The sequence below is a fragment of the Pan paniscus genome, chromosome 5 (assembly GCF_029289425.2).
Source record: "Pan paniscus chromosome 5, NHGRI_mPanPan1-v2.0_pri, whole genome shotgun sequence".
In the NCBI taxonomy this organism is placed as follows: Eukaryota; Metazoa; Chordata; class Mammalia; order Primates; family Hominidae; genus Pan; species Pan paniscus.
Genome location: NC_073254.2, coordinates 68,019,316 through 68,044,930, shown reverse-complemented (window position 1 = coordinate 68,044,930; position 25,615 = coordinate 68,019,316). Strand labels below are relative to the sequence as shown.

The window sequence follows — 25,615 nt, the reverse complement described above, 5'->3', positions numbered from 1 at the left end:
CAGCCTGGGCGACAGAGCAAGACTCTGTCTCAAAAAAAAAAAAAAAAAAAAAGATGTCATCAATTTTATAACGTTTCTTTCTCAGCTGTTTGGAGTTTCCTTTTTAAAGGCACTTAAGTGCATGCATCAAATGGCACAATAGAAACAAAATATAAGCTAAAAGCTGAAAAATAAATTCAGGGGCCTTTTGGTAGGTCACGACCCCCTTTATCCCTGCTGCAACAACAGCAGTAATGTGGAATAGGTGTTTCAACCCATTGCACATGGAGGAGTTTGTGCTTCCCCACACCTTACCCTACGTACCTCAGCTGATAGGCTCAGCAAGAGGTAAAAACAGCCACGGGACAGAAAAAAATCCAGTCCTTTTATGGGAGATGGCATAGGTGTGTTTGGAGAGAGGCAGTCCTTGGTTCAAATCCTGAGCATGGTTTTCTTAGGTCTGTGACCCTGAGCAACTCATTCAACCTCTCTGATTTTCTCTGTTGAGTTTCCTAACATCAAAATGGAGTGACACCTATTGTGGTTGCCATTGTTATTACTGACTGCCCTGCCTCATCCTTCTTTTAAATGACGTGATGCCTTTTGGGTAGAAGGGAGGCTGTTGCAGTTTTCCTGTTGAAAGGGGAGTTGCAACTGCCCTGAGATTCCATGGAGACTTGTGTATGTGTGGAAGGCTGGAAAACAAAGGTTGCAGTAAGTTTGTGACAGAAGCTTACCTGAGACACCTGGAGACCCTTTGGCTTTGAGCAGAGCTGCTCCTGGACGAAGGAGAGCAAGCCTTGGGGACTAGACTGAAGTCGCCGAGAACCCGACTACTAAACAGTGCTGAGGGGACAGCCTCTGGGGACTGCATGCAGCCAGACCCCGGGATGTTTCATGTGATCCTCCTTCAGGCCACCGGAAGTGCAGTGGGCGTGGCCAGGAACAGATCGGGAGAGCTAGCAGCAGGGACCTCCAGGGGAGGAGCGGGTTATAAACCTGGTGTAAGGCACGTCCAGGACTCCCAGAAATACCGAACGAGAATCGTGAGAAAGTGGAGGATGAGGGAGAGTTCAAGGGATCACAGCCTGGGGAGAAGAACCATGGAAAGTTGGACATTAAAATTTAATAGTATTTCATTTTCTACTCCAGGTGGATGAAATCAAGGCTTGCTGCTGACAAAATATAAATCATGCCATATGATGCCAATTCTAAAATGCCATTAATTGTAAGTTGTGCCATCGATTTAAATAAGACTTTTTTGAAAAAAAATTTTACTCCTAACATTAATAATAAACAATGATCATAAAAGAAATCCTGAATTTAAACTCCAGTCAGCATCTGGCCGGCCATGGTGGCTCACGCCTGTAATCCCAGCACTTCGGGAGGCTGAGGTTGGAGGATCGCTTGAGACCAGGAGTTTGAGACCAGCCTGGGCAACATAGTGAGACCCCATCCCTATTTAAAATTTTTTTTAATTTTACATATTTTATTGTATTGTATTTGATTCTTTTAAAAATTTCAATAGGTTTTTGGGGAATAGGTGGTGGTTGGTTACATTAATAAGTTCTTTAGTGGTGATTTCCGAGATTTTGGTGCACCCGTCATCCAAGGAGTGTGCACTGTACCCACTGTGTAGTCTTTTATCCCTCCCACCCCCATCCCACCCTTTCCTCCAAGTCCCCAAAGTCCATTATATCATTCTTATGCCTTTGTGTCCTCATTGCTTAGCTCCCACTTATAAGTGAGAACATACGGTGTTTGGTTTTCCATTCCTGAGTTACTTCACTTAGAATAATAGTCTCCAATTCCATCCAGGCTGCTGCGAATGCCATTATTTCGTTCCTTTTTATGGCTGAGTAGTATTCCATTTTCTTAATCCACTTGTTGATTGATGGGCATTTGGGTTGGTTCCATATTTTTTGCAATTGCAAATTGTGCTGCTATAAACATGCATGTGCAAGTATCTTTTTCATATAATGACTTTTTTTCCCACCTACTAGTGGGATTGCTGGATCAAATGGCAGATCTACTTTTAGTTCAAAAAAATTTTTTTAGTTTAAAAAATAAAATTAAAATAATAATAATAATTTAAAAAGGGCCAGTTGGTGTGATGCATGCCGATAATACCAACTATTCAGGAGGATTACTTGAGGCCAGGAGTTGGAAACCAACCCAGGAAACATAAGGAGACCCCATCTCTATTTTAAAAAAAAACAAAATCCTGGATTCAGATAGCATAAACTATAAACTGTAACAAACAAGTATCAAAACAGAGAAAATGTGATATTTGTACCATTTAATAAACTTCCCTTTTATTCAGTAAATAAAAAATAAATGGTACATTTAATGCTTTGATAATTGTGAAGATCCTTACAAACATTACTTTTACATTTTGAAATATACATATACAATTTTACATGAAGTTTTTGAACAGAGGTAAAGATGGAATATAAAATATTTTGATCAATATTCTTTCCCACTAATTATGATAACTTTATTTGTAATGTACACTATTTGAGAAGTAACTGTCAGTAGAAAACAAGTGAAAATTCATATCCAAAAGGTAGAAAGTACATATTTTATTTTTCTAAAAAAAAAGATTCTGTTTCATTTTGTCACCATTAAAGGTTGCCAAAATGTCCATTTCCTCTATGAAAAATTAGATATGTTGTAAACCGAGTACATAAATAACATTTTATTGGACATAAAACACTATGTGGTTACATAAGCTTTAGAAATGAGGATTAGTCCATATTTGGTACAATATTAACCTTAAAACAGACACACTGACTGGTGAGAAGATAATTTTTATTGTATATATAGAAACAGTTAATTGGGAAATACAGAAAAATCCTTCACAAAACAAAAGATATTTTATCCGTAAAAATCAGTAATGCTCATGGCTTATTCCAGGTGATATGAAGATAATCAAATAGCAGTTCCTTAAATTTTATAACTAAAGCATATATAGAAGTATTCACTTATATCTACAATTTACTTTTAAAAATGGTAAGAAAACTGTGCATAAGTAATAAAAATAAATGTATTTCCTACTATTAACTACAAATTTCAAAGGCTAATAGTTGTATTATTTTAGAATTATCAATATACAAGTATTTCAGTATTCAAACATAGTTTATAAACATGTCATTTTAAACACGATTTCCTCAGAGAGGCCTTTTCTGAAAAACACACCCCTGTTATCTAAACTATATCTTCTTCCCCTTATTCTTTGTCATAGCCCTCTTTCACCGTCATGAAACATCACAATTTTAAATTGTGCTGTAGCAGGCCGGGTCTCACTAACAGCTGAACAGGCAGGCCTCCATGACAACTGTTTCAGCACTGACTGAGTGTTAAGTTAAATATTAAAAAGTTGATAGAGGCCGGGTGCGGTGGCTCACACCTGTAATCCCAAAACATTGCGAGGCCGAGGCAGGCGGATCACGAGCTCAGGAGATCGAGACCATCCTGGCTATAAGGGTGAAACCCCGTCTCTACTAAAAAATAATAAAAAAAAAATTAGCCAGGCATGATGGCGGGCGCCTGTAGTCCCAGCTATTCGGGAGGCTGAGGCAGGAGAATGGCGTGAACCCAGGAAGCGGAGCTTGCAGTGAGCCGAGATCCCACCCGTTGCACTCCAGCCTGGGGGACAGAGCGAGACTCCGCCTCAAAAAGTAAATAAATAAATAAGTTGATAGAAGGCCGGGCGCAGCGGCTCATGCTTGTAATCCCACCACTTTGGGAGGCTGAAGCGGGTGGATCACTTCAGGTCAGGAGTTCGAGACCAGCCTGGCCAACATGGTAAAACCCCATCTCTATCAAAAATACAAAAATTAGCCGGGCATGGTGGCAGGTGCCTGTAATCCCAGCTACTCTGGAGGCCCAGGCGGGAGAATCACTTGACCCTGAAGGCGGAGGTTGCAGTGAGCAGAGATTGCAGTGAGCCAAGATCATGCCACTGCACTCCAGCCGGGGCGACAGAGCAAGACTTCCTCTCAAAAACAAACAAACAAACAAACAACAACAACAACAACAAACGTAATAGAGCCAGTGTCCTTATACAAAGGCTGGAAGGTAACAAAAGCCCACTGAGAGTTTTGCCTAGACTTTTCCTGGGCCTTGAAGCATGACAAGATAACAAAGGAATTCTTAACAAGATCCGTTTAGTATTAAACAAGTTTTACTGGGGTCTGAAGGAACTCCCTAAACCTCCATGATTTAGCAAGGAGACAAGATAAGGGTAATTACCTTTGGCACCTGGACCCATCTAGATTAAGTAAATTTACTGAGGCTCCAGAGGAAGGTCTTTAGGCCACAGACTTTAGCTATAGGTTAGAAGAAATTAATAACTTATGTCTTTCGATGAATGCACACTTACACGTAGACATGTAGCTTAGAAGGTATATAAGCTCTGCAAAACTGTAATTTTGAGTTGGTCTGCTGATATTTTCCCGGCCTTCTCTCTGTACCCGGTTACAGAAGTAAACTCTCTTCTTTCCCAGTTCATCTGCATCTCGTTATTGGGCCGTGAGAATAAGCAGCCTGATCCTTGTTTCATTCCGGGAACAGTGCATTCATTTATGTGGCTCTTCATTTAACACTAGTCTCCTCCCACCCAACTAAGCTATAAGCTCCATGAGAAATATCCTGTCTTTTGCTTGTTATTTTGTCCCAGTACCTAGCACGGTACCTGATACCTAGTAGGCACTTAATAAATATTCATTAAATCTATTCATATTTCCCCAGTCCCCTTACTTTACTCCTTTGTCTGCATCTTTCCTTTTATTGAACCCCTACACTTCCCAGCTCCTCCATTAACCCCTGCAGAGTATTCACTGACTGCTGAAACTAGAGCATCACTGAGAAGCAAGAGATAGACTGACCTAACTAGAGGGAGAGCTGCCGTCCAGGATGATGCCACCATGTCAGGAGGTGAGAAGGAACACAGCATCTTCTGCAAATGCTACAGTAAATAGGGACGGGGTGCAGGTAAGATCACTGACCCCAGGTCACTGACCCCAGTGTTCTCAGAGCCAACAGCTAACTTTGCAGGAGAGCCCTGAGCCAATTACTAGATACGTAAACTTTAAAAAAAATGCTTAAGTCATCAAAATTTACTTTTTTCAATGGTAAAATGAGGATATTATTGTTCACCTCATATGGTTGTAGTGAGAATTAAATAACAGGATGCTTATGAATTTGAACCCAATGATGAACACATACTAATGTCTCAATTAATGCCATAATTATTTGATCCAGATCTGCAAACATTCAAAAACAGCTTTGCATAAATAAGCCCTGAATTAAATGAATCAGCCTCCTTGATCTTTTCCAGATGAATCATCTGCCCAACTTCTTCCCATACAATGAGATATCATATCTTAAATATGCAAATCAGTAGTTTTTTGCACTAATCAAGAGAGATTGCTCTGCTCCAACTGTCCCCTCATACACTCAGCTGAAATATTAAGACACTCTGCTAGCTTTCTTACAAGATAAACATGTTGTTCATCTCGCACTATGAGCTACTGGGCCAGAGCCCCACTGGAGGCTGCTTGAAATACCTCAAATATGATTTCAGAAATAAGATGGTAAATGGGCATGTGCCTTTTATTAATAGCACCTGTGGAGAACTTTCTTCTCTAGAGAATTTTTCCAAAGCATTTTCATATATGTTGTTGTTTAAGCCTCACAATAACTGTGAGACATAGACAGAATTATTATCCTTTCCAGTTTTTCTTACTAAAAAAAAAAAAAAAATCTTGCTGGGCACAGTGGCTCATGCCTGTAATCCCAGCACTTTGGGAGGCTGAGGTGGGTGGATCACCCAAGGTCAGGAGTTCAAGACCAGCCTGGCCAACATGGTGAAACTCTGTCTACTAAAAATACAAAAATTAGCCAAGTGTGGTGGTGGATGCCTGTAGTCCCAGCTACTCGGGAGGCTGAGGCAGGAGAATCGTTTGAACCCTGGAGGCGGAGGTTGCAGTGACCTGAGATTGCGCCACTGCACTGCAGCCTGGGTGACAGAGGAAGACCCTGTCTCAAAAAAAAAAAAAAAAAAAAATTATTTTTCCCCAGAACTTCGGCTAAGAGTTTCACTTATTTGCTTAAAGTCTTATCACCAGCACACTAATATTTTGAAAGAAGAAATGAATGACTTAATGAATGAACTAGTAAGTAAGAAATCCAAACCCCTAATCCAGGTTGTTGGTCTTCCCTTCCCTTCCCTCTCCCTTTCTTCATCTCTCACTGTCTCTGTCTTTCTCCTTTTTTATTTCTGGTAATTTTCCACAATCTCTACTACAGCTTGTAGGTCCTTCTAAGCTCTGGACCTCTGGAATGCAGTTACTAATGCGATTACTAAAACTATAAGCCTCCAAAAAAAAAAAAAACATAATAGCCATTGTTGTTTATTACTTCAACAGTATTCTTTCTAAGTACAGTTAAAGGAAACTTAGCTTTCTTTAATCATGCAACAACATGTTACCTGAATTGAGCTGTTAACAGACTTTAAAAGTTGAAGTAAATATTTGCAGACTTACGTTGGCCTTTCAAACCAATCACTTTATAATCATCTGAATACAGAACAGCCCTGAAGCTGTACAAACCAGCCATAACTTGAAAACTAAAACTTGGAAACCCCAAAACATATTACTGTAGTTAAAATGTAATGACTCTGAACCTCCTTTCTACATCTAGAAAATATGAGAATGGATAAAAGAGAAGAAACCCTTACTGAGGAGTCTATCTTTAAGCAGAATTTATGTTATTTTCTTATGAGGGAAAAAAACAGGATTTATAAGCAACTTTGAGTATAATATACTAATATGAATTATTTATTTCTTACATATTTGACATCATCAAATGTACCAGATATCTGAAAAACATGACTACTTTTACTTTTTCCTCTTGTTTTACATTCTCTATGTTTTCTACCATCCTGTGCCTGGAACTTTATATCAGCATGGTCTTCTAAAGATTATAGTGTAATACTATCAAAGGCATGCCACTCATTATTGTTTTTATCCCAAGTAAATTCTGAAAAAAATAAAAACCTTCACCACGTAACAACATGGTAAGTCAATTTAAAATATCAGTCGAATTTCTTTAACATTATGACACTATTTTGGTGTGCTGAGTAAATCTCATAAATCTCTCATAAACCCTTCAGGCTTTAGGCATTGGTTAAATACTGTGTTTCTAAAGAACTATAGATTCATAACAGAAACTAGGGATTCTCAAAGAGAACTAAAGCATCTGTCTTTCAATTATAATTCATGCTGATTAACCCACTCCATATTTAAGAAGGATGCTGTATGCCCTACTCGAAGGGAAATGGGGAAAAAAAATTATCTACTATAACTCTCTGATTTTATCTTCAGCAGGAGCAAAGGAAAATTCTCTAAGAGCTGGCAGCTCTTTTGACCTGCAGAGTCACTGCACCTGTAGGTAAATTATTAGCAAAACTAACCAGAAGACAGTCTGACACATTCATAACAACAGGTGCTCTCTATTATTTCAAAATGGCACCTGAAGTGATCCAATGTATTGTGTTTATTTTCTGTCTTCTCTTTCTAGAAGGAAAGCTTCATGACAGCAGAAATGCTGCCTTTCTCCTTCACCCAATATCCCCAGCACCGAAAACAGGACCCATAGAGAGTGGGTGCCTAGTATTTGTTAAATAAACAAACACAAATTTAATCTAACTGACAGATAATTGCCTTAGTTATATAACTGTGGCACTTTACGTATTATCCTTGCAACCCAGATCAACACTGGTACTAACTTGACAGCAGGTTTATGAACATATATATAATCCAAGCTATTAAACATTTAAAAACAACTGTAAAATATTTCTTTCTTTCTTTCTTTTCTTTTTTTTTTTTTTTTTTTTTTTTTTTTTGTGAGACGGAGTCTCTCGCTCTGTCGCCCCGGCTGGAGTGCAGTGTCACGATCTTGGCTCACTGCAACCTCCTCCTCCCGGGTTCAAGTAATTCTTCTGCCTCAGCCTCCTGAGAAGCTGGGATTACAGGCCTGCGCCACCATGCCCACATGCCCAGCTAGTTTTGTTTTGTTTTGCTTTGTTTTGTTTTGCTTTGTTTTGTTTTTGTATTTTCAGTAGAGACGGGGTTTGACCATATTCTTAGTTATTTGTTTTGCATAATGAAAAAAAGAAAATAGTGCCAGATGTAACCTCAATAATAATTTATCTTCAAGGACAAATTCTCACAGTCAAAGTTTCAGCTATTGCCATCACCATTGCAATCAAATTATGACTCAGAAAAACTACCAGATTTCCCCATCACAAATGCCTACAACTACAGGATTGTGCCCCTGACCTTACTGAACACAGCATAAGCAGTGATTAGTTCCCTGGACACGGAAATGGTTCATGATTGCTCACGAAAGTTACATTGGGTTTTCCTAGACAGGACAAAATGGCTTTGTTGTGTGTTTGAGAGACATCTCTAGACAGAGAATTTTCATTTTTGATACCATGAATTTTGGTGAATTATATTATGAAATGATACTGTTTTATTTTCATGGATTTACGTTAAGGATTGTATTGAGAGAAAATTTCCTTTAAAAAGAAATCATCACTTGAGAGTCTTCTAGCCATGCTAACTCTCAAGTTACTTTAATCTCTCAAGCCTCTACTTCAAGTGATTGGTGATTCAACTCCTAACCAATCTGCCATTTGTTCTTACCCTGTATCTTCCTCCACCAGCACATGACATAGATATCCTTCTGAAACCCAAAAATTATGAACTAGGAAATCAAAAGGTATACAGAGAGAAATAGAAATGTATTAAAAAACCTAAAAACAGCATCAAATTTAAGAGTTTATTTTGTACAGTCTTGGTCCAGTAAATATGACTATTTTATGTTGAAAATCTCTTTTGAATTAATTATTCCATTGCTCTTGGGGCAAGGAGGGTCCAGAATTTGCAGTCAAAAGAAATGGGATTAAGTCCAGTTTCTATCATTAAATGTATCTCTAAGAACTGAATCAGTTATTAGAAGGAGTCGGGGACAAGAGTGGAATAATAAACACTGGGGACTATAAAAGGTGGGAGAATGGGGAGAGGGGTGAAGCTTTAAAAATTACCTATTGAATACAGTGTTCACTATTCAGGTGATGGGTATGCTAGAAGCCCATAGTGCAGCATATGCATGTAAGAAAGCAGCACTTTTACCCCCTAAATATACAAAAATAAATAAATAGGAAAAAAAAAAGTAGTGGGGCATAGAGAGAAAATTATGAAAGAGCAAATTAAATTTGTAAAAAATGTACCATAAGTTTATATGTTTATCTACTATAAGTTTATGCAAAACAAATTAAAACCGTTAAAAAGATAAGACTCTTAATGTAAAGCACAAGGTACATTGTAGGTATATGAGAAGTGTTTGTTCCATCACCTCTTATGTCTTCCTTTCTTCTGTCAAAGCACTTCCTAAACCAAAAAGGTCTACGCAGATTTCTGGTGTTATTGTTTTTATGGTTTTGTATTGTTTTCAGCAATGTGAGGAAAGTGGAATGAACTTGGACTTTGAAGGCAAACTAACCTGGAATCAAATACTGGCTCTGCTGTTTGCAAGTGTGATCTTTGGGTGTGCTTCCTAATCTGTGAGCTTCAACTTCCTTCTCTGTAAACCAAGGTAATACCTTATAGTAGTCTTTCCCAAACTTTTTCATAATATTGTACACTTTGAAAATGAGAATATTTTACTGCAAAGGATGTTGCCACCTGCAGTGAGAGGTGACCAAATCAGGGAGCTCTGATCACCTGAATGAAGTCCTGCTTTGCTTTCACAAGGGCTGAGGGCAATTGGCATTTTGGCACTTGGTAACTATACAGGGCACATTAATGTTCTGGGCACACTTTTTGGGAAGTTCTGCTTTACTCAGTTTGTGGAGCAGAATAAATAAAAGCCTTTCTGATCATAATAGATATGGAATAATGTCTTGATTCCCTTCCTTCTCCAGATCAAAGACAAACAGGGAAACCTACTTGTCTGGTGCCCATCCCCTTGGCAGAACACTCCTCTGAAGGATGACAGTTTGGCTGTGCCAGGGCAGAGCTGCCCACACCAAATAAGCCTTCATAGCAACTATCTGATGAGGAACTCACTGGCCTACCTTTCCTTGACAGCTGGGGCCTGCCAGCCTTGAAGCATGACTCCACAACGCCCCTACCCAAGGCCATGGAGGTTGCTGCTGATGAGCAAGCTGTTTTATATTTAATCCAGGTTTCTGCTTGGAGAGGAAGAAGGTAGAGGAGCCAGCGAAGGTTTGTTTGAATGATACTTGCAGAAAAAACACTGGTAGCAGTCACAAAACTTTGAAAATTAAAGTGCCAGCGAGGTGGCTTTTGGTGGCCAGATGAAAGCTGTTATCCCCAGCTTTTACAAATGCTGGGCTTTTGAGTAAGAGGAGAGTGTCTTTCTGGAAAAGTCTGAGACCTCTTACCATTGTAGCAGCAAAAGCATCCACGGCTAGTGTTTTCCAAGCTCACTGCTACTTGTTGCAGTCTAGCAGTGTTGTGTCTTCTGAAATTCCTACCTTTCATGATGGATGTAAAAGAAGTGCCAATTTATTAAGCTCTTAGTATGTGCCAGATGCTCCATATATGTTACTTTTGATCTTCAGAACCACTCAGCAACTTACTGCTTCTCCTCACTCCCAATTACATAGATGATGAAATTGAAGCAGAGTAGTTTGCCTAGGATTACAGAGCTAGGAGGGACCAGAGTTGGGATTCTCCCTCAGTTCTAATACACAGTATGCCACATTTCCTGTCGAGTAGTAACAAAGCTTCTAAGAAATCTGAGTTTTCATTTGTTAAAACTGAATTTTTAAGAAATGTAGACAGGAGCACTAAGTACTCTACAGTTTAATGTTAATAATGGTACAAGTATATAACCAGTTTCTCATGCACTGGCATAACATACTTCAGAGGGTACACCAGGGCTGGATGAATATCTGAACCCAAAAATATCTGAGACAGGTCTCAGTTAACTCAGAAAGTTTATTTTGCCAAGTTTGAGGACATGCACCCATGACACAGCCTCAGGTGGTCCTGACAACACGTGCCCAAGGTAGTTAGGGCAAAGCTTTTTTTTATACACTTTAGAGAGACAGGAGATATCAATCAATATATATAAGATGTACATTGGTTATGTCCAGAAAGACAGGACAACTTAAGCAGGGAGGGGGCTTCCAGGTCTTATGTAGGTGAGAGATAAATGGTTGCATTCCTTTGAGTTTCTGACTAGCCTTTCCAAAGGAGGCAATCAAATATGCATTTATCTTAGTGAGCAGAGGGGTGACTTTGAATAGAATGGGAGGCAGGTTTGCCCTAAACAGTTCCCAGCTTGACTCTTCCGTTTAGCTTAGTGATGTTGGGGCCCCAAGATTTATTTTCCTTTCACACTTCTTCCATTTTCTTTTTAAAAATCTTTTGAAGAAAGCATTTTAGAAGAAAATGAGTCTCTGCTCTCATGGCTAGGATAGTTTATTCCTACAGGGGTAGGTCCCAAGTTATTAGGAAAGCTCATTTTTAGCAGGTTGAGAAGTCTCATGACCTGTGAAGAGAAAATAGTAGGAGGAAGGGAGAAAAACAATAAACAAGAGAACAATCCTAGAAAATCTATATAGACCACGTTACTTTGAAGTCCATACATCAGTAGGTAGGTATGAAAGTGGCTTATGTACCTAAATAGATTGCTTTTATTTTATTCTGAAGTTTAACTTGTCTAGATTCAGTTTGCAGGACTTTAGAAAGTACAGCTTAGTTTTCAATTATTTCGAATTAGGAAAAATGGGGTGAGGGGAAGGAAAAGAAGGAAAAAAATTGAAAACATTATTTTGGAGACTTGTAGCCAGGAAAAATTAGAATTCAGTCTAAACTGTAGAAAATAATAAAAATAGAAAAACATTAGGCAAGACTAAAATCTAACAACAGGTGCACTATAGTTTTTGAAATGTATTTTTTCTCTCTCTAGTTTCCCATTTTTACTAAAAACAAATCATAGAAGAACCAATTTGCTTTATTATACTTGGCCAGATTATTTGTATGAAGTGAAGCAAGAATAATTATTTTTCACATAGGCTTTTAAAATTAGCTTTGATGGACTTCTTCCATAGAAGGAATCTCACATAAGGCTTTTTTAAAGCCAAGCCCAGCCACGGATTTGTACCATCAAATACCTATGAGTTGGGTGAATTATTCTCCTTTTGAGTCCCAACATAACTTAGGTCTCTTGGGCCTGTCAGAAAGTGACATTCTTTACTTACCACAGGTCAGGAACACCGTTCAGGGACTGTGCAGACAAGGTATGAGGCCAGTTTCTCCAAGGGGTTTTTATTGGCTCTATAAATCAAGTTTAATACCTTAAAGGAAAGCACACCATTCCAGCCAAAGACTCAGTAAAACAACCAGTTTCTCCAATTGTGTCCTGTTACAAATAAAAACAGATTCTTATTTCACTTATGCAAATAACTATATTGCCATAAGTCACGACTACTTACAAATAGTTCCCAAATTTTGGAGAAATCAGGTAGAGAGAAACAAATAAGCTCCAAATTTCATTCATAGGAGTATACTTGTTAAAAGCTGTCAATAGCGCAAAAGAAAAGTTTCCTTGACTCTGAAAAACAAAACAAAGAATCAGCAACGTTTTGTGCAAAAAGTCAAAAAGATTACTTCAGTCTTCTACTGGTTCAGTCCATGCAGTTAATTTCTGTTCTGCTTGATATTCGTGAACATTTCAGCTCTCCATAAGTCCTGAAAGTTTTTCCTCTTTTCTAATGTCACAATCTCCAAAGTTATCAGAAAACTGCATTCAAGAACACGTTAAGAGTTTTATAGCTGATTATAAAACTACCTTCAAAAGAGGAACAAAACAAGACAACAATTGTCCATGGATGACAAAAAGTTTTAGGGCAGCCATAGTCAAAGACACAGTTGACAAGAAAATTTGTTACCTCTGTGGCATACAATAATTTAACATAACAATTATAATTACTGATAACATACACTAAGTCATATCAGAATTTTAGGAGTTTCCTATTATTTTGGAACAGATACCAATAACACATTTATACAAATACAGCCCAAAGAAAATCAAATACCATTTCATATTTGACAGTGCTTCCTGTATAATTTTTATACCAAATAAGACAAATATGTCATTTTTGGACTTTAGGGAACATAATATCTTAAAGGATTAATTAGGTCAGAAAAAGACATAATTTATAATTTGATTTTGGAAAGTTTGTCAAATATCAAAGGTTGAAAACACTTAATATCACAAAATAAGATCACAGGTCATTGTAAAAAGTCATTTATTTAACCAAAGTGATAACTCAAGGATTTAAAAAAAAAAAAAAGGCAAAAACCTTCATTATTTTAGAGAGGAGACTTAATTTCCCAAACAAGCCCTAATAAAAACAGCATGAAGCCAATTAAATTTGCTTTCCAAAATTTTATACACAATCTATAAAATTTTAATCCTGACTATAAGATATAACTTCCATAAGCCTTTTAGAACTTTTATAACCTTTATTAAGGAGTCAGTCAATGCTTCCAGAAAACCTTGTTAATACTACACAGGGAACCATATGATGGTCTTGCATCAGTATGCCTTTGACATTAATGGTTAATTTATAGAGAAACTGAACATATTTTCTCTATCAAAATCAGTCCTCACAATCTTAAACACACACCTCTTCCACAAAATAGTCCCTGGGCCTTGAGGAGTTGATTAGCTTTAATTTCTGGCCTTGTGTTTTAGGAATCCAGTTTATTTTGATTGACTTCTTCTACCAGACCTGAAGATGAGGATTTAATTGCTGTCAGTGTTTAAGATTTAGCAAGACTTGGTGTCCTTTTTAGACCCAGGAGTCAAAGCCCTATAACTCAATGTCACAAGTACTTTAAAAGCACATACAGAAAGATACACAGATGTAATACCTTTAATTTTTTAAAAATTTTCTTTTAATCTCCGTTTTTTTCTAAACAAATCAAAACTTAATAATAATGGCATAGGAATTATTTCAATAAAATGTAAAATCTGTTAGTCAGTTACCAAAAAGCAAAACAAAAGACCTTCTGCAGCGCACAAAATATTATGTTGGAAGAAAACATTTCCTTTAGACCTGTATTGTTAGCATCAGGCCACAACAAACAGAACTCAAGGGAAAAAAAACTTACATGAGCTGAAAATGAGATGAAAGTGAGCATTACTATTTTACACCCTTTAAAAGGGGAGAGAAAACCAAAAATGGTGAGATGCAATAAAAGTTGAACTTTGGGTTAAAAAAATTAAAATGTCTTACAATTTATTAAGAGTAAATCCAGCCAGGCATGGTGGCTCATGCCTGTAATCCCAGCACTTTGGGAGGCTGAGGCAGGCAGATCACAAGGTCAGGAGTTCGAGACCAGCCTGGCCAATGTGGTGAAACCCCGTCTCTACTAAAATTACAAAAATTAGCCAGGTGTGGTGGCAGATGCCTGTAATCCCAGCTACTCGAGAGGCTGAGGCAGGAGAATTGCTTAAACCTGGGAGGTGGAGGTTGTAGTGAGCCGATAACACGCCACTGCACTCCAGCCTGAGTGACAGAGCAAGAATCTATCTCGGAAAAATAAAGAAAAAGAGTAAATCAATTCCCTAAGAAACTTTTATTGTTCTAATCAATTCTTTAGTGTATAAGTGTGTTTTTTTTACATCAAACCCAATTTCTAGAAAGACCATTATAATTTCCCTTTAATCATATACAACTTGATCACATAAAAGTTTTGTTTTGTTTTGAGACAGACTCTCACTCTGTCACCCAGGCTGGCATGCAGTGGTGCAATCTTGGCTCACTGCAACCTCCACCTCACAGGTTCAAGCAATTCTCCCTGCCTCAACCTTCTGCATATCTGGGATTACAGGCACCTGACACCACACCTGGCTAATTTTTTTGTATTTTTTAGTAGAGATGAGGTTTCACCATGTTGGCCAGGCTGGTCTTGAACTCCTGACCTCAGGTGATCCACCTGCCTTGGCCTCCCAAAGTGCTGGGATTACAGGTGTGAGCCACCGCGCCCGGCTGAAAGTTTTTTTTAAAAATAAATCCTCTTATTGTGATTTACACAGATCATTCATGACATGCTTGGACTTTCTGGTTTGCCCTGAACATCCCTCTTTCTTAACCAGTCATCTTATTCCAGAATAAATTTACCATACAAGATTCTTTCTCATATAAAATTATTTCCCTTTGAGCTTTCTTAGCAAAAAATACCTTTTATTTCTGCAACTTTCTTCACATCTGCCTCATTTCCTGGTTTCTTTTATCTTGTTTTATATATAACCTTAAAATAAGCTTTGAATTAGACAAAAATTGTTCACCTTTTAAAAAGGACACATTTTGTTTTTTAGAAAAAATATTTTCCTATAATATATTTTCATTGTAAAATACCCAAATAATGAAATATCCATTATTTAATTTAATGCAACTTTAGATTCTAAATTATGACAAGTTTATCTATAAGTATTTATCCCATTACATTTACCTAATTATTTTAATTGTTTACCTAGATTATTTATGAAAACTGTGATAGTCATCATTTAAAGTTATGAAACTCACCATTGCAAAATTATAATTGACACAGTGAAAAAGATATGACCTAACTGACTCCCTCTTGCCACTAACCTCCAAACTATCCTTGTTCATTCCTGAGCATAGGCCGAACTGACTGTGGGAAGAACTTAGTTTGGTTTAGCTTTGAAACAAAGATGATAACAGTCATTTCCCAAAAGAAACCTTATTGCCTGTGGACTAGACTCCCTAAGGCCACAAGATTAGAAGTTACAGTAATTTTACTAAATAATTCAAGATGTAGCTATTTTCATTAAACCAATATCAATGTCTTATTTATTAAAAATTAACACAAACAAAAATCATTCTGTTTTAGGCTGGGTTTATAGTTTTGTAACCCTATGCCAAATTTTGACACCTTACAGTATTTGGCGGGGATAAATATGAAATGACTTGATCCATAAATGCAAACAAAAATGTATGCTGGCAATTCTTAAGACATTTCTAATATTACTTTGCCAGTAATTTTAAAGCTAGCTTATTTATTAAAGATTTTACTAAAATCACATAAACTTGAAAAAGCATTTGGCTAGTCTTTTCTTTTTTCTGATAAAGCATTGGATTTAAGCACCTTTATTTTTCTGCAAGCCAATTAATTACAGCTCTTTTATATATTTTTAGTAGTGAAACGTGTACATAACACATAGATACATAGATGTATTAGGCATACTGATAGAAGTACATCTTATAGATTCCTAAGACCTCCTTTTGTTTTCCCCTGTCTTAGACTTGCAAACTCTTGATAACCTGTTTCATTAACCTGGCAGTTGTCAGCTAAATAGCCCTAAACCTGCATATTGAAGGAAACAACTCTTAGATGAAAAATCAGATAGCAAAATTTACATCTCAAGGTACAGACAGAAAAAGTCTAGTGGTGCTAGAGGGAGACTAAAGATGGATGCCAAATCAAACATAAAAGTATAGAACTCTATCATAGGATTGTATGAGGAGACCAATTTTATTCAGATAGCGATTATTTCTTTTTTGCCTAGATCTCTGAAATCTGGGCAGAGTCCACACTGAATCCTGGGTCTCCAAAAAGGGAGAATTATTATGAGGCTAGACCATGTAATGCTTTTGCAGTGCACTTCAAACAATTTTTTTTAAGCAAAGACATTTCGAAGTGTCTAAATTACACTCTTCCTTAAAAACTGAAGAGTAGCCTCTGTTGCAATACTTATTTTAGTCAATAAATCAGGTAACACAATACAAACGCAAGCAGTTTAAGAGCTGATACAAGTTGTCTGTTTACACTCTTGGAGTTCCATAAGGAAAAATGGGTTTCTCCCCAATAGGGAGTCTGGTGCCTTCTCCATTTTCTTTAAGGAACCCCAGGCTACTATAAACTATTTTAGGCCCCTCATGTGGCAGAGGGTGCAAGAGAAAGGAGAGACAGCGGAAGTAAATGAAGAAAACAGAATTCAGCCAACTGAGAAGAAAAAATCTTTTGCTCAAAAAAAGAGAGGAAGTCCTAGGAGAAAAACAAACAAACCATGATGTCCTCTTAAATACAAACACCCACACCCACACACACACACAAATTGCTGCTACTGCAGAAGTACCAAGTATCAAACCAGAAAGGGCTTGATTTAGGAACCAAAATCAGGCTGTTGTGGTGAAAAAAAAAAGATGGCAGAACCCTTAGCTATGGAACTGCAGTGTAGGGCAACAGCCATTGCTCTTTCAGTTTGGCCTGGCAAGCAAAGAGGTGGCCTTGCTATGTAAAGAAAGCCCCTTAAGTAGTCAAAATCAAAAATATTTTTTTTTTCTTTTGCTGGCCATTTTTCTCCCTCCACCACACCACCTTTTTTCTTTTCTCTTTTCTTTTGTGAGAATTTAGCCACTTCAGAGGCCTTATTTCTCATAATTTGGAACTTTCCTTCAGATTTGATCAAGTCAGACAGTTTGATCAAACCCAATGGGAAAAAGACTGAAACAACAACAAAAACAGAAACAAACAACAATAAAAAAGCAGTTAAGCCAAAAAACAATGGCACAACTTGTAAAATTACTGAGTGTTCTAATGGTAATGAGAAATTAAGACCAGCTAGTTGTTCATCTTAACTTTAGCCAAAACAAACCCCAATTCAGTTACTTACTTAGGGATGAGTCCCAAGCTGAAGACTGCTCTCTACCATCCTAGAAGCAGGAAAAATCTCAAATTTGGCTTCTCTTGGAAGCAAGCTGAAACTCTATAAAGGAGTTACCTGTCTTCAATCTTCACGGAAGCCGGAAAAATTTGCCTTGTACTGGAAGCAAGTAAAACTCCAAAGCAAGTTGTACAACAAAATAAACTTTAGATCTCAACCACATTTTGGGAAATCAGGGATTCTCTGGAGGGGGTGCTTGCAGGCTTCAGCAAATTGTCCTATTGGTTTGAGCCATAAAGCTAGCTCGAGCTGGTACCAGGCACTGATAGGAGATTTGTCAAATGTCAGTGGCAGAAACACTCAGAATCCCTTCATGGTTGCCAAAATGTGAACCCTGAATATCTGAGACAGGTGTCAGTTAATTTAGAAAGTTTATTTTTGCCAAGGTTGAGGATGGGTACCCATGACACAGTCTCAGGAGGTCATGACAACATGTGCCCAAGGTGGTTGGGGCACAGCTTGTTTTTATGCATTTTAGGGAGACATGAGACATCAATCAATATATGTAAGATGTACACTGGTTCTGTCTGGTGAGGTGGGACAATTCAAGCAAGGAGGGGGCTTCCAGGTCACATGTAGGTGAAAGACAAATGATTGCATTCCTTTGAGTTTCTGATTAGCCTTTCCAAAGGAGGCAATCAGATACCCATTTATCTCAGTGAGCAGAGGGATGACTTTGGATGGAATGGGAGGCAGGTTTGCCCTAAACAGTTCCCTGCTTGACTTTTCCCTTTAGCTTAGTGATTTTGGGGCCCCAAGATTCATTTTCCTTTCACAAGTAAGTGGCCACAAGAGAAACAAAAACAGGATTAAGAAAGGGCCCTAACCCCTCCCATCACAGGCTCCATCAGCACATTAGAGAGGAGTACACTAGGTGACTATATATACATATTTGTGCCTGTGATAATTGCAAATAAAATGACACTAACCATTGTAAATATTCAGTTCTTCTCAACTATTCTTTTTGACCATCTTGGAAACCCTTGCAAATATTTAAAGACAAGCATTCGTGTAATAGAGTTCATCGTAATACATTGTGAACCCCAAATATCTGAGACGGGTCACAGTCAATTTAGAAAGTTAATTTTGCCAAGGTTAAGGACATGCCTGTGACACAGCCTCAGGAGGTCCTGATGACTTGGGCCCAGGGTAGTTGGGGTACAGCTTGCTTTTATTTGTTTTAGGGAGACAGGAGATATCAATCATTATGTGTAAGATGTACCTTGGTTCAGTCCAGTAAGGCACACAGGGTTGGGGGGAGCAGAGGGGGATTCTTTTGAGTCTTTGACCAGCCTTTCACCGAATACACAATTTAGTCTGGCTCAGTGAATCTGCATTTTTATATAAACAATATGGCAGAGGAAGCAATCAGATATGCATTTGTCTCAGATGAGCCTCAGAAGGATGACTTTGATTTCTGTCTATCCCTTGTCCACAAGGAAATTCCTTGTAGGCAAATTGTGAGGGAGGTATGTAGCCTTTTATCTTTGTAGCTATTTTATTTAGGAATAAAATGAGATGCAGGCAGGTTTGCCTGACATCGTTTCCAGCTTGATTTTTCCCTTGGCTTAGTGCTTTGGAGGTCTCGAGATTTATTATCCTTCCACAACATATAGAGGAGTGTCTCAAACTTGATACTACTGACATTTAGAGTAGGACAATTCTTGTTGTGAGGATGTCCTGTGTATTCTAAGATAAGTTTTTAGGTGAGTTGAATTTTTTTCCTTAAGGTACTTACTACATTAAAGTTTAAGTACTAAAATAAGTGGCAGGGGGTATTGTATGAGAAAAAATACTTTCAGGAAGTACAATTTTTTTTTTTTTTTGCTTTTAGGAACTAGTCTTATCTAAGCAAAATTGCTCAATTATTCAGTACAATTGCCTTTCTACATAGATGTAATTGTGGCTAACACTTTTTCACATCTCATCATCCATGAATGATAGGTTATAATGCGCCAAAGTTCAATTATTTGGTGTTATCTAATCTAGAATGAACTTTACATATATTTATGTGAACTAAGGTGAATGAAATGGAAGAAAAAAGGCAGAGACTAAGATCAGATATCTTTAAAAAGGTAAATACGTGCCTTAGCAATCTTACTCACATTTTGACACTTGGCCTATTTTAGCAATATTAATCACCCATGCACAGCCATTGTCAAATCATTTATACTATATGCGACAAGCATGTTTTTCTGGCTTTGGGTTTTGTTTTTAAATACAAAGACCCGTAATTTGGAACAATAGCTGGATAATTTGGAGTGAAAAAACTGGATAAGATCTACCATCTCCAAATTTAGAATGACAGAAATTGGTTTCCAGTAAGATATGTCAACAAAAAGAGTCAAACTCTATAAAATAGTTGAAGACATTTATTTTGAGCCAAATATGAGTGGTCATGGGCTGTGACACAACCCCAGGTGATCCTGAGAACATGTGCCCAAGGTGGTCGGGATACATATAGTTTGGTATCATATATTTTAGGTGGATGTAAGACATCAATACATGAAAGATGGTGGTTCAGTCCAGAAACATGCCCCGAAAATGTGAGACAACTTGGGAAACATGAGACAACTCGGGGTGAGGGGGCTGTATTAGTCCATTTGCACGCTGCTGATAAACATATACCTGAGACTGGGAAGAAAAAGAGATTTAATTGAACTTACAGTTTCACATGGCTAGGGAGGCCTCAGAATCATGATGGGAGGTGAAAGGCACTTCTTACATGGTGGCAGCCAAAGAAAACGAGGAGGAAGCAAAAGCAGAACCCCTGATAAACCCATCACATCTCATGAGACTTATTCACCATCACGAGAATAGCATGGGAAAGACCAGCCAGCATGATTCAATTACTTCCCCCTGGGTCCCTCCCAAAACAGGTGTGAATTCTGGAAGATACAATTCAAGTTGAGATTTGGGTGGGGACACAGCCAAAACGTCATTCCACCCCAGCCCCTCCAAATCTCATGTCCTCACATTTCAAAACTAATCATGCCTTCCCAACAGTCCCCCAAAGTCTTAACTCATTTCAGAATTAACCCAAAAGTCCACAGTCCAAAGTCTCATCTGAGACGAGGCAAGTCCCTTCTGCTTATGAGCCTGTAAAACCGAAAGCAAGCTAGTTACTTCCTAGATAAAATGGGGGTACAGGTATTGGGTAAATACAGCCATTCCAAATGGGAGAAATTAGCCAAAACAAAGGGGTTACAGGGCCCATGCAAGTCCGAAATCCAGTGGAGCAGTCAAATTTTAAAGTTCCAAAATGATATCCTTTGACTCCAGGTCTCATATTCAGGTCATGCTGATCGAAGAGGTGGGTTCCCATGGTCTTGGGCAGCTCTGCCCTGATGGCTTTGCAGGGTACAGCCTCCCTCCCAGCTGTTTTCACAGGCTGGCATTGAGTGTCTGCGGCTTTTCCAGGTGCATGGTGCAAGCTGTCAGTGGATCTACCATCCTGGGATCTGGAGGACAGTGGCCCTCTTCTCACAGCTCCACTAGGCAGTGCTCCATTAGGGACTCTGTGTGGGGGCTCTAACTCCACATTTCCCTTCTGCTCTGCCCTAGCAGAGGTACTCCATGAAGCCCCTGCCTGTGCAGCAAACTTTTGACTGGGCATCCAAGCGTTTTCATACATCTGAAATCTAGGTGGAGGTTACCAAACCTCAATTCTTGACTTCTGTGCACCTATAGGCTCAACACCACGTGGAAGCTGCCAAGGTTTGGGGCTTCCACCCTCTGAAGCCACAGCCTGAGCTGTATGTTGGCCCCTTTCAATCATGGCTGGAGTGGCTGGGACACAGGGCACCAAGTCCCTGGGCTGCACACAGCACGGAGACCCTGGGCCTGGCCCACAAAACCACTTTTTTCTCCTGGGCCTCCAGGCCTATGGTGGAAGGGGCTGCCATGAAGGTCTCTGACATGGCCTGGAGACATTTTCCCCATGGTCTCAGGGATTAACATTAGGCTCCTTGCTACTTATGCAAATTTCTGACACCAGCTTGAATTTCTCCCCAGAAGATGGTTTTTTCTTTTCTATCACATAGTCAACCTGCAAATTTTCCAAACTTTTATGATCTGCTTCCCTTATAAAACTTTAACAGTACCCAAGTCACTTATTGAATGCTTTGCTGCTTAGAAATTTCTTCCACCAGGTATCCTAAATCATCTTTCTCAAGTTCAAAGTTCCACAAATCTCTAGGGCAGGGGCACGATGCCACCAGTCTCTTTGCTAAAACGTAACAAGAGTCACTTTTACTCCAGTTCCCAACAAGTTCCTCATCTCCATCTGAGACCACCTCAGCATGGACATTATTGTCCATATTGCTGTCAGCATGTTGGGCAAAGCCATTCAACAAGTCTCTAGGAAGCTCCAAACTTTCCCACATTTTCCTGTCTTCTTCTGAGCCCTCCAAACTGTTCCAACCTCTGCCTGTTACCCAGTTCCAATGTTGATTCTACATTTTCAGGTATCTTTTCAGCAACACACCACTCTACTGGTACCAATTTACTGTATTAGTCCATTTTCACACTGCTGATAAAAACATAACTGAGACTGGAAAAAAAAAAAAGAGGTTTAATTGGACTTACAGTTCCACATGGCTGGGAGGGCCTTAGAATCACGGTGGGAGGTGAAAGGCACTTCTTACAGCGTGGCAGCAAGAGAAAATGAGGAAGAAGCAAAAGGGGAAACCCCTGATAAACCCATCAGATCTTGTGAGACTTATTCACTATCATGAGAATAGCACAGGAAAGACCAGCCCCCATGATTCAACTACCTCCTCCTGGGTCCCTCTCAAAACAGGTGGGAATTCTGGGAGATACAATTCAAGTTGAGATTTGGGTGGGGACACAGCCAAACCGTATCAGGGGGTCAGTTCCAGGTCCCCGCTAATATTTGAATAGGTGGATTCAAAGGTTTTCTGAATGGCAATTGGTTGAGTTTACCTAAGGACCTAGAATCAATAGAAGGAAGTGTCTGGGTTAACTAAGGAGTTGTGGAGACCAAGGTTCTTATTATACAGATGAAGCCTCCAGGTAGCAGGCTTCAAAGAGAATAGATTGTAAATGTTTGTTGGGAGACTTAAAAAGGTGCCAGACTCCGTTAATTCTCTTCTGGATCAGGAAAAAGACCTGGAAAGGGAAGGGGATTCTCTACAGGATGTAGATTTTCCCCACAAGAAACAGCTTTGCAGGGCCATTTCAAAATATGTCAAAGAACTGTATTTTAAGATAAAATACTTGATTTCTTCAGGGCCTATTATCCATCATGTTGGTATTTTATTGTTCCAAAGAACCTGTTTAGTCAGTCTTCAGGTCTGTTTCAATGTTAATGTTGGTCAGCTGTGCCTGAAATCCAAAGGGAGGATGTTATAATTAGGCATGTCCGATCACCTACTCCATCATGGCCTGAAGTAGTGTTTCATATTTCAGGTTTACTTTTTTTTAATTTATTTTTTATTTTTTTTTGAGACGGAGTCTCACTCTGTCACCCAGTCTGGAGTGCAGTGGCGTGATTTTGGTTCATTGCAACCTCTGCCTCCCTGTTCAAGTGATTCTCCCACCTCAGCCTCCCAAGTAGCTGGTATTACTGGTGCATGCCACCACACCTGGCTAATTTTTGTATTTTAAGTAGAGACGGGGTTTCGCTGTGTTGGCCAGGCTGGTCTTGAACTCCTGACCCCAGGTGATCTGCCCACCTTGGCCTCCCAAAGTGGTGGGATTACAGGTGTGAGTCACTGCGCCTGGCCTCAGGTTTACTTTAGAATGTTCTTGGCCTAGAGGAGTGGTCCATTCAGTTAGTTGGAGGGCTTAGAATTTTATTTTTGGTTTACGGATATTAGGGTATTGCTCATTATTTTCCATCTTTCTAGATCACCTCCCATATCAGCTGCTCAAACCTCATCTTCTACATTCCTCTTTCTTTCTTCAACCTTCACTTAGAGCTCAGGTCCTGAGATCAGACTTGAGTGAGATTTCCTTTAAACTAATGGGAGGAGGTAAGTAACTGTAACATACAAAGATGAATAATAAGTACATGAAGAGGTGGGCACCATGGCTCATGCCTGTAATCCCAGCACTTTGGGAGGCCAAGGCAGGCGGATCACCTGAGGTCAGGAGTTTGAGATCAACCTGGCCAATATAGCAAAACCCTATCTCTACCAAAAATACAAAAACTAGGGCCAGGCACAGTGGCTCACACATGTAATCCCAGCACTTTGGGAGGCCGAGGCTGGCAGATTACCTGACGTCAGGAGTTCAAGACCACCCTGGCTAACGGTGAAACCCCGTCTCTACTGAAAATACAAAAATTAGCCAGGCATGGTGGCAGGCGCCTGTAGTCCCAGCTACTCGGGAGGCTGAGGCAGGAGAATCGCTTGAACCCAGGAGGTGGAGGTTGCAGTGAGCCAAGATCATGCCACTGCACTCCAGCCTGGGTGACAGAGCGAGACTCCCATCTCAAAAAAACTAAAGAAAAAAGTACATGAAGAGCCATTATACTATGTTCTCTCAACTTTTGTGCTTTACTGGAAATGTCCATAATAAAAAGTTATCTTTAATTATTCTCCAGTGAGAAGAGTGAGTCTACAGGACTCAGATATCACTCGCCCTGTCCCAACACATTATCATGGCGTCTTTATCTTCTATAAGAAGACAATGAGATTTTTCTAGAAAAAAAAGCTCACCACTTCCCATGTGTTCTGGATCCCAACAAGTCAGGTCTCCTGAGACATTTTGCTTCTGAAAATATCCTTTCTTGTTCCCACATCTTCAATCTTGCCCCCTTTTGATGCCTACCCATCTTCTTTAGCACACTCAAACTTCTCCATGTTAAAAAAGTTCTTCGCTTGAACTTCACAGACCTTTTGTAACTCTACATGAAAACAAGCACATTTATATTTTTCAAAAATCCATGTAAACTAAAAATTGGCTTGGAAAAGGTCAAAAGAGTTTCCTTGCTTTTTTGACAATGACAATAGCACACCTCAGCAGCATGTATTACAAATAGTACACGATACGAAAAGATTTGAACTCTTTCAACTAGTTTTAGTAATAACATCAGAAAATGTTTAGGCTGGAAGGGAAACTTTATCTCCTCCAGACTCTCATTTGTACAGATGAGAGGAAAGGACTCTCCAATGATTATCACAACTTTGCTTAGATTGACCCAGCAGGAAGCCCTCTGAGATGGGGCCAAAGCCCCAGTCTTTTGGCTACTGCTCTTCCATCATAAAGCCCCCAGGGATCTTCTTGAATAAGATCAAGTCAAATTCCAAGTACAATTCACTTGTATCTTTTGTTGTTTAACATGTACACTGAAGTTAAGAAATAACTATTTGTTTTCACCAATTAAGAAATTTAACAGACAAAAAGCTTAAGGACTTCACAGGCAGATCCGCGGGTTTTGGGGAAAGGGTGTGTCAAGGGAGAAGAAAGGATGTAATGAAGGTTGGCATCAAGTCCCAGGAAGAATCACACTGAAGGCAGCCACCAGCTTCACCCAGGCTGAGTGGTGTAGTAGACAGCTTTGAAATATCACTGGAGTTCAAACCCCAGCTTAGCCACTACCTGTTACTTAGTATTACTGGATCTCAGTTGCCTCACTTATAAAATGTGGCAAAGATTAGTACTGTTTTATGGATACCAGCTCAAAGTGCCTGGCATAGAATGTGATATACTGGGACCCAAGCGACAGACCACCAAGGTCAAGGGATACTTAAGCCAAAGAGAGCGGTAAAGGCAGGGGCAGATGACCTAGAAGTGCCTTCCTCAGAGTCTCCTAGGCACTCTCTCTGTTTTCCTTATTTGATCTCGCGAAGCCGCTGACTCAAGGGAA

General features: G+C 39.2%; 1 long non-coding RNA gene across 1 annotated transcript; it reads left to right on the top strand.

Moving 5' to 3' along the window:
* The first annotated feature begins 1,131 nt into the window (after positions 1 to 1,131).
* LOC130541633 (uncharacterized) lies at positions 1,132 to 13,715 on the top strand. The gene is made up of 4 exons (XR_008955717.2): positions 1,132 to 1,207; positions 4,792 to 4,974; positions 9,506 to 9,645; positions 9,974 to 13,715. It is a non-coding gene; the product is annotated as an uncharacterized LOC130541633 (long non-coding RNA).
* The last annotated feature ends 11,900 nt before the right edge of the window (positions 13,716 to 25,615 follow it).